This window comes from Macaca mulatta, chromosome 4 (assembly GCF_049350105.2).
Source record: "Macaca mulatta isolate MMU2019108-1 chromosome 4, T2T-MMU8v2.0, whole genome shotgun sequence".
Classification (NCBI taxonomy): Eukaryota; Metazoa; Chordata; class Mammalia; order Primates; family Cercopithecidae; genus Macaca; species Macaca mulatta.
In genome coordinates, this window is record NC_133409.1 from 146,752,388 (window position 1) to 146,761,846 (window position 9,459).

Consider the following 9,459-nt stretch of genomic DNA (forward strand, 5'->3'; position numbering starts at 1 on the left):
GGGCTCAATGAATAGCTATTGAATGGACCTCATTCCGCACCACAACAGCCTGACCTGTCCTGTTGTCTGTCCTTTGGCTCCAGCCCTCATCCATCTCTCCTGTTGGTCTCTGCCTGACTGGACAGAAACAGATCTGCAGATCTGGTCCCCGTTCACTTGCTCTGGGTATAGGAGCTGAGGACCAGGGGACTGCTGCTCTTTCTACCCCTGGGTTCTTGGGGGTTGGGAGGGTGGAGGCCCCTCTCTGGCTGAACTAAGACTGTGACTATCCCACTGTGGGGGGACCAGTGGACCACAGAGGGGTGCTGCACTGAGACAGAATTGGCCTCATGGGTGGAAGAGCTTCCCAAGCAGCTGTCCCTGTGCAGCATGATGGCTTCGGAAGACAGTGAGCAGCCTGTGCCTGGGCATGTGTGAGCAGAGGGAAGAACTGTGTCTACCCAGGGATTCCTGACTCTGCTGGGGCCAGCTCAGATTCACATGGATTCTGTGAAAAGCCATGGAGTCCCCCAGTAGCATCGCTTGTCAGATTCCACTTTCTTTCTTTTTTTTTCGAGACAGGGTTTTACTCCCATCGCCCAGGCTGGAGTGCAGTGGTGTACTCTCAGCTCACTACAACCTCCACTTCCCAGGCTCAAGCGATCCTCCTGCCTTAGCCTCCTGAGTAACTCAGACTACAGGCATGCATCACCACTCCTGGCAAATATTTGTATTTTTAGTGGAGATGGGGTTTTCACCATGTTGATCGGGCAGATCTCGAACTCCTGACCTCAAATGATCCACCTGCCTCAGCTTCTCAAAGTGCTAGGATTACAGGCGTGAGCCACTATGCCCAGTCCAGATTCCACTTTCTTTCTTTCTTTCTTTCTTTTTTAGAGAAGTCTCACTCTTGTCCCCCAGGTTTGAGTGCAATGGCTTCATCTCGGCTCACTGCAACCTCCGCCTCCCAGGTTCAAACAATTCTCCTGCCTCTGCCTCCCAAGTAGCTGGGATTAAGGTGCCTGCCACCACACCCGGCTAATTTTTGTATTTATTAGTAGAGACGGGGTTTTACCATGTTGGCCAGGCTGGTCTCAAACTCCTGACCTCAGGTGATGTGCCCGCCTTGGCCTCCCAAAGTGCTGGGATTACAGGCGTGAGCCACTGCGCCCAGCCCAGATTCCTCTCTGGAGGAGACATGAGTATCCTTGTTTCATTCTCTGTACACGCCCACCAGCAACTAATTTCCCAGGCTGTGAGCTCCATGAAGGCAAAGACTGGGCTCACTTGCATTTCCAGCTCCTGCAGCCAGTGCCCAGCAGCCACCCAGGCTTTGTCTGACCAACAGTTGAGAAGCCCCTCTGAGGGCCAAAGTGGGGCTGTGCCCGGGATCTGAGCTCAGAGAATCTGCCCGAATCCCACTCACTCACTACCCACCTGGGAGAGCCGGACAGTGACTTAACCTCTCTGAGCCTCCAAGAAGCAAGGATAACACAAGAACCCTGGCACTGGACTCCTAGGGTTCCCTTAGAGAAACTTCCTTTTAGAACAGTCGGCCAGGGGCTATGTGATGTAACAACACAACCTGGACAAAACTTAAGCCTGCTCGAGCCCGATCACAGCTCAGCCCTACTTTCTATTTCACAAGAGCCCGGACACACCCTCAGGCGACCGCAGTTCCTATTTCTGATGTGCCCACCTGCATGGATCCTTTTGAGATGCAAAAGTGCCAGTTTGAGACACTGATGTCCAGGCTGGAGCCTCCAAGCAGGGGGAATGCTTGCCCAAGGCCACCAGCAGAAACTTGGGGAAGCGGGACACCGGGTCTGTTTCTAGGCAAAACCACTCACCTTTAACTTTCTCCAAAGTCCCCTCCTTTCACCTCTGTGCCAGGTAAGCTAAGCCCTGGAGGCCTGAGGTAGAGTTCCTTTAGGGACCTGGGCCTCCATTTCCTTACTGGTGAAATGAGGGTAAAACACCACATAGCTGACATTCATAGGACACTTGCTCTGTGGCCAGCACTGTGCTAAGCACTGCACATGTTTCAATCTATTCAGTTTTCACGACAATTTCCATAAAGTCGATTACCAGATTACAAATGTCGTCACCATTTTATGGACTAGAAAAACAGAGGCACAGAGAGGTGAAGAAAAGTGCTTGCTTGCCTTTTGAAGTTTCCGTAGGGACTAGAAATAACACAAGTAAAACTAGACAGGCGCATAGTGGGTGCTTGGTCGTGGAATGGCTCCACTACACTGGCTGTGTGACCTTGGGCAAGTTACTTAACTTCTCTGAGCCACAGATATGTGAGTGTGCTGGTGAGGATGAATTGAGAACACCTGGTGCACACTGTGCCTGACGTGTGTTAGGAGACATTATTGATCAGTGTCAGCATTGCTGGTGGTAGCAAATCTTCATCTTCTAAAAGTAGGTTTCACTTTAGGAAACAGATAAAATTCGTATGGAATTAAGTCTGGGAACTAATGCCAGTGATCAAAATGATTTTTTTTGTTGTTGTTGTTAATAGAGACAGGGTCTTGCTATGTTGCCCAGGCTGACCTGGAACTCCTGGGCTCAAATAATCCCTCTGCCTTGGCCTCCCAAAGTGCTGTAATTACAGGCGTGCTCCACCACACCCTGCCAGAAATGTCATTTTTAGGCCAAACAAGGTATAATTATAGAGCCTCAAGCCTGTTTTTCTGGAAGCCTGGAGTACCTATGTCAGATCAAAAGGTGCTAGAGGTTATCTCTGTTCCTGATCTGAATCTTATCCCTAAACAGAAGTCTCGCTTTAACTAAAATCTTGCCTCCTGTTCCTAAACACACCCCTGACCCAAATCTGGATGCTTATACTGCCCTGAGTTCCCTCCGCATGCTCACCGGCTCATCAGTGGAGCTGCACCAAAACCTCAGAGTTTCTTTCTATTCTTTTTTTTTTTTTTTTTTTGAGAAGAAGTTTCGCTCTTGTCGCCCAGGCTGGAGTGCAATGGCACAACCTGGGCTCACTGCAACGTCTGCCTCCTGGGTTCAAGGGATTCTCCTGCCTCAGCCTCCCGAGTAGCTGGGATTACAGGCGCCCGCCACCACTCCTGGCTAATTTTTTGTATTTTTAATAGAGACGGGGTTTCACCATATTGGTCAGGCTGGTCTCGAACTCCTGACCTCAGGTGATCCACCCACCTTGGCCTCCCAACATGCTGAGATTACAGGCATGAGCCACTGTGCCCGGCCTCTTTCTATTCTTTTCCAAACTCCACTTTGGCACTTCCTGTTTCTATCATGATCCCAACCTGTACTTGTTCTTGAGGGCTGAAAACAGATGGAACTGCATTCAAAGTATGAAAAACTTGAATACATTCTCCTCAAAAGTGACTAAAGTAAGACATTTTTAAATTAAAATTTTTACATGCATTCAAAAGTGAGTTTTCTTTTAATATATTCAAAATTTTGTATTAAAATTAAAAGGCAAAATATGGCTTATGCTTAATAAATATCAAAAATTTAATCAAATGAGTTTTTTGAAATTTTATTTTATTGTGTTATTTTGAGACAGAGTCTTGCTCTGTTGGCCAGGCTGAAGTGCAATGGCGTGATCTTGGCTCACTGCAACCTCTGTCTTCTGGGTTCAAATGATTCTCCTGCTTCAGCCTCCCAAGGAGCTGGGATTACAGGCGCCTGCCACCACGCCCAGCTAATTTTTGTGTTTTTAGTGGAGATGGGATTTCACCATGTTGGCTAGGTTGGTCTCGAACTCCCGACCTCAGGTGATCTGCCCGCCTTGGTCTCCCAAAGTGCTGGGATTATAGGCATGGGCCACCATGCCCAGCTGGGCTTTTTGAAATTTTAATTCCATCTTATTAAATATTTTTAGAAAAACAAAACTTGGCCAGGCATGGTTGTTCACGCCTGTAATCCCAGCACTTTGGGAGGCCGAGGTGGGCGGATCACAAGGTCAGGAGTTCGAGACCAGCCTGACCAACATGGTGAAACCCTGTCTCTATTAAAAATACAAAAAATTGGCCGGGCGCGGTGGCTCAAGCCTGTAATCCCAGCACTTTGGGAGGCCGAGACGGGCGGATCACGAGGTCAGGAGATCAAGACCATCCTGGCTAACACGGTGAAACCCTGTCTCTACTAAAAAATACAAAAAAACTAGCCGGGCGAGGTGGCGGGCGCCTGTAGTCCCAGCTACTAGGGAGGCTGAGGCAGGAGAATGGCGTAAACCCGGGAGGCGGAGCTTGCAGTGAGCTGAGATCCGGCCATTGCACTCCAGCCTGGGCGACAGAGCGAGACTCCGTCTCCAAAAAAAAAAAAATACAAAAAATTAGCCAGGAGTGGTGGCGGGCGCCTGTAATCCCAGCTACTTGGGAGGCTGAGGCAGGAGAATCCCTTGAACCCAGGAGGCAGACGTTGCAGTGAGCCCAGGTTGTGCCATTGCACTCCAGCCTGGGCAACAAGAACGAGACTCCGTCTCAAAAAAAAAAAAAAAAAAGAAAGAAAGAAAAACCTGTTTGCAAATTAGCTTCCAGTGTCCCTCTAGTTGTCAATATAAAGAATTGCTATCAGGCCAGGCAAGGTGGCTCACACCTGGGAGACTGAAGCAGGAAATCCCCTGAGTCCATGAGTTCAAGACTAACCTGGGCAATATGGAAAAACCCCATCTTTAAAAAAAGAAATACAAAAATAAGCTGGGCATGGTGGCACACGCCTGTATTCCCAGCTACTTGGGAGGCTGAAGGGGGGAAGGATAGCTGGAGTCCGAGAAGTCAAGGCTACAGTAAGCTGTGATCAGGCCACTGCACTCCAGCCTGGGTGACAGAGCAAGACCCTGTCTCAAAAAAAAAAAAAAAAAAAAAAAAAGTGCTATCATGTGTCACATATGTTGAGAGTTACATATATACAAATTTAACAGTGGTTGAGTATTGTCAGATGCTTCTCAGCTGCCATGTGCAACTGTTAGGAATAGCACATGAATACATGAAAACCTCCAGAACATGGAAAGAAGCAAGAAAACGGACACTTGTTATGCAAATATCCATCAGACCCATGCAACCTGAGAAGAAAGGTCTGAGAAATTATTTTTTCTTTCACCTAAGAGCTTCTGCAGCTCAAATCCTCCCCTTACTCCAAAGTAGTTTCCATCTCTGACGTCACTACAGCTCAACCCGCATACCTCTCCCAGATTTGGGTGCAGGTACCTGTGTTTTCTTTCTATTTTTTTTTTTTTCTTTCAGAGAGAATGTGGCGCTCTGTCACCCAGGCTGGAGTGCAGTGGTGTAATCACAGCTCACTGCAGCCTCGACCTCTTGGGCTCAAACAATCCTCCCACCTCAGTCTCCTGAGTAGCTGCACCAGCATGCGCCACCACACCCAGCTTTACCTGTGGTTTTGAGGACAGAAGGTGAGAAACTGGAGAAGCTTCCCTGGGGCCTGAGCTGTGCCAGAGGGTGGATGTTCTTTTTTTTTTTTTTTTTTTTTTTGAGACGGAGTCTCGCTCTGTAACCCAGGCTGGAGTGCAGTGGCGTGATCTCGGCTCACTGCAAGCTCCGCCTCCAGGGTTCACGCCATTCTCCTGCCTCAGCCTCCTGAGTAGCTGGGACTACAGGCGCCCGCCACCACACCCAGTTAATTTGTATTTTTAGTAGAGACAGGGTTTCCCCGTGTTAGCCAGGATGGTCTCGATCTCCTGACCTTGTGATCCACCTGCCTTGGCCTCCCAAAGTGCTGGGATTACAGGCGTGAGCCATCGCGCCCGGCCAGAGGGTGGATGTTCTTATAGTCCTGCCAGGTCAGCACTGAGCCCCAGACCCCTCGTGAGACAGTCCTTAGCTCTTTTTTTTTTTTTTTTTGAGACGAAGTTTCACTCTTGCTGCCCAGGGTGGAGTGCAATGGTGCAATCTTGGCTCACTGCAACCTCCACCTCCCGGGTTCAAGGATTCTCCTGTCTCAGCCTCCTGCGTAGCTGGGATTACAGGCACCTGCCACCACACCTGGCTAATTTTTGTATTTTTAGTAGAGACGGGGTTTCACCATGTTGGCCAGGCTGCTCTTCAACTCCTGACCTCAAGTTGTCTGCCCACCTCAGCCTCCCAAAGTGCTGGGATTATAGGCGTGAGCCCCTGTGCCCAACTGTGAGACAGTTCTTAGCAATGTATCCGTTTGGCATTTGCAAGTCTCAGGAGCCCTCTGAAGTGCAGGTTACAATCAGGGCCACTCTTGTCCCGGTCCAGGGGGCAGTCCTGCTCCAGTGTGCCAAGTTCTTTGCTGCCTGGTAACAGTTTGCACATGCTGTGCCTTGTGCCTAGAACATTCTCTTTTCTAGCCTTCAAGATCCTTCAGGCCGGGCACAGTGGCTCACACCTGTAATCCCAGCACTTTGGGAGGCCGAGGCGGGCAGATCACCTGAGGTCAGGAGTTTGAGACCAGCCTGGCCAACATGGTAAAACCCCATCTCTACTAAAAATACAAAAATTAGCCAGGCATGGTGGCACACGCTTGTAATCCTAGCTATTTGGGAGGCTGAGGCAGGAGAGAATCGCTTGAACCCGGGAGGCAGAGGTTGCAGTGAGCCGAGATCACGCCATTGCACTCCAGCCTGGGTGACAAGAGCAAAACTTCGTCTCAAAAAAAAAAAAAAAAAAAAAAAAATCCTTCAGATTTCAGTTTAAAAATTCCTTCCTTGGCCGGGCGTGGTGGCTCACACCTGTAATCCCAGCACTTTGGGAGGCTGAGGTGGGCGGATCACTAGAGGTCAGGAGTTCGAGACCACCCTGGCCAACATGGTGAAACCCCATCCCTGCCAAAACTACAAAAAAAAAAGAAAAAAAAATTAGCCAGGCATGATGGTGAGTGCCTGCAGTCCCAGCTACTCAGGAGGCTGAGGCAGTAGAATTGCTTGAACCTGAGAGGCGGAGGTTGCAGTGAGCTCAGATTGCACCACTGCACTCCAAGCCTGGGCGACAAGAGTGAGACTCCATGTCAAAAAAAAAAAAAAAACCTTCCTCAGGACTGGGCATGGTAGCTCATGCCTGTGTGAGGCATTTTGTGAGGCTCAGCACTTTGTGAGGCTGAGGCAGGTGGACCACTTGAAGTCAGGAGTTCGAGACCAGCCTGGCCAACATGGTGAAACTCCTTGTCCACTAAAAATACAAAACTTAGCCAGGCGCCTGTAATCCCAGCTACTCAGGAGGCTGAGGAAGGAGAATCGCTTGACCCTGGGAGGTGGAGGTTGCAGTGAGCTGAGATCATTGCACTCCAGCCTGAGTGGCAGAACAAGACTCCATCTAACAAAACAGAACAAAACAAAACCTTCCTTCCTCAGGCAGCCTTGTCTGTGCTCTAAGTCCAGACTGGATCCTACCTACTGTTGTTGTGAAGCCCAGTTCTTTTCCTTCTTGGCATTTCTCACAACTAATAATGATGAGATCATTATCACTAATTTGCGTATTTATGTCTCTACTATCTGTCTCTCTCACAAGCATGTAAGCTTCACGAGGGCAGGGACCACATCATTTTGTTCATCTCTGTATGACCGTTACTTAGCATAGTGCTTGGCACACAATAGGTGCTCAGGAAATATTTGTTGACTGACACTCAGCTGTTAGTTTCCTCACCTTTAATATCAGGGTGTTTTTGTTTGTTCGTTTGGTTGTTTGGTTTTGTTTTTGAGACAGGGTCTCATTCCATTGCCCAGACTGGAGTGCTGTGGCGCTATCTTGGCTCACTGCAGCCTCTGCTTCCTGGGCTCAAGTCATCCTCCTGCCTCAGCCTCCCAAGTAGCTGAGACCTCAGGCATGTACCACATAGCTCAGCTAATTTTTAAATTTTCTGTAGAGACATGGTCTCACTATGTTGCTCAGCCTGGTCTTGAACTCCTGGGCTCAAGTGATCCTCCCAAAATGCTGGGATTACAGGCATAAGCCACTGCTCCTTGCCCTAGTATCAGGGTGTTGATGTCTGTCTCATAAATATTATTGTGAGGGTGGAGTGAGAATGGGAGCAAGCCACAGTAGGTGGACAATAAACGCTATTATTATCATATGGTCAGAGCCAAGTGAGGACTGAGGCCTCTCTGAAGTGGCGACTCGAGGGCTGTTTAGAGTTGGATAGGGTTCATGGAATAGGGAGGGCATTCCAGGAGGGAACAGCCTGAGCAAAGCCTTGGAGGACAGAAGTGTAAAGGCAGTAAGGAAACCTACGTGGCTGTGTGAAGAGTATGGCTTGGGAAAACCCTGTGGTTAGAAAGGCAGACTGAGGCCAGATCAGGGAGAGCCTTGAATGTCAACCCAACACATTTAAACTTAATCCTTAGGCAGTAGGGAGACAATGAATGTTTTTGAACAAAGGTGGCAACCGAAGAAGTAGTATTATTTTATTTTATTTTATGTTGTTTTATTTTATTTTATTTTTGAGATAGAATTTCGCTCTTGTTGCCCCGGCTGGAGTGCAGTGAGGCGATCTCGGCTCATTGCAACCTCCGCCTTCCGGTTTCAAGCGATTCTCCTGCCTCAGCCTCCGGAGTAGCTGGGACTAGAGGCACACGCCACCATGCCCAGCTAATTTTTTGTATTTTTAGTAGAGATGGGGTTTCACCATGTTGGCCAGGATGGTCTAGATCTCTTGACCTCATGATCTGCCCACCCCGGCCTCCCAAAGTGCTGGGGTTACAGGTGTGAGACACTGCACCAGGCCAAGAAGTAGTATTTTAGAAAGGTCCATTTGATATGGATTTACCCTAATTAGCCAGAATTGTGCCACTGCACTCCAGCCTGGGTGACAAAAGCAAAATTCTGTCTAAAACCAAACCAAACCAAACCAAAACCACAAAAGCCTGTCCCCTATCAGTGAAAAAAGAAAGAGTTAAGAGTGTACCTCCAATACAGACATATTCTTTTTTTTTTGAGATGGAGTCTTGCTCTTGTTAGCCAGGCTGGAGTGCAATGGCAATATCTCAGCTCACTGCAACATTTGCCTCCCAGGTTCAAGCAATTCTCCTGCCTCAACCTCCCCAGTAGCTGGGACTACAGGTGCCCACCACGATGCCCAGCTACTTTTTGAATTTTTAGTAGAAACAGGGTTTCACCGTGCTGGCCAGGGTGGCCTCGAACTCCTGACCTCAAATGATCCACCTGCCTCAGCCTCCCAGAGTGCAGAGATTACAGGTGCAAGCCACTGCACCTGGCCCTAGTTCTTATTTTTTGTGAAAAATAAAGATAAATACAAGATCCACTCTAATGTTTTCTTCCCACATCCCATTGACAAATGACTAATTGGCCCCTCTCACCCCAAGCTTCTGGGGGCTTCTGGGGGCTTCTGGGGGCAGGTGGAGTTGGTGGCCATCCTGCAGGCTGCTGGGCATCTGAGAAGAACTGGATTTGAGATTCTTCCCCCAGTGGCCTGGGCCTAGCAGGGGAGGGTCGTGGGCTGTAGCACCTCCCACAGCGCGGCCAGGCCTCCACTCCTTGAGCAGGGGGAGGGGGG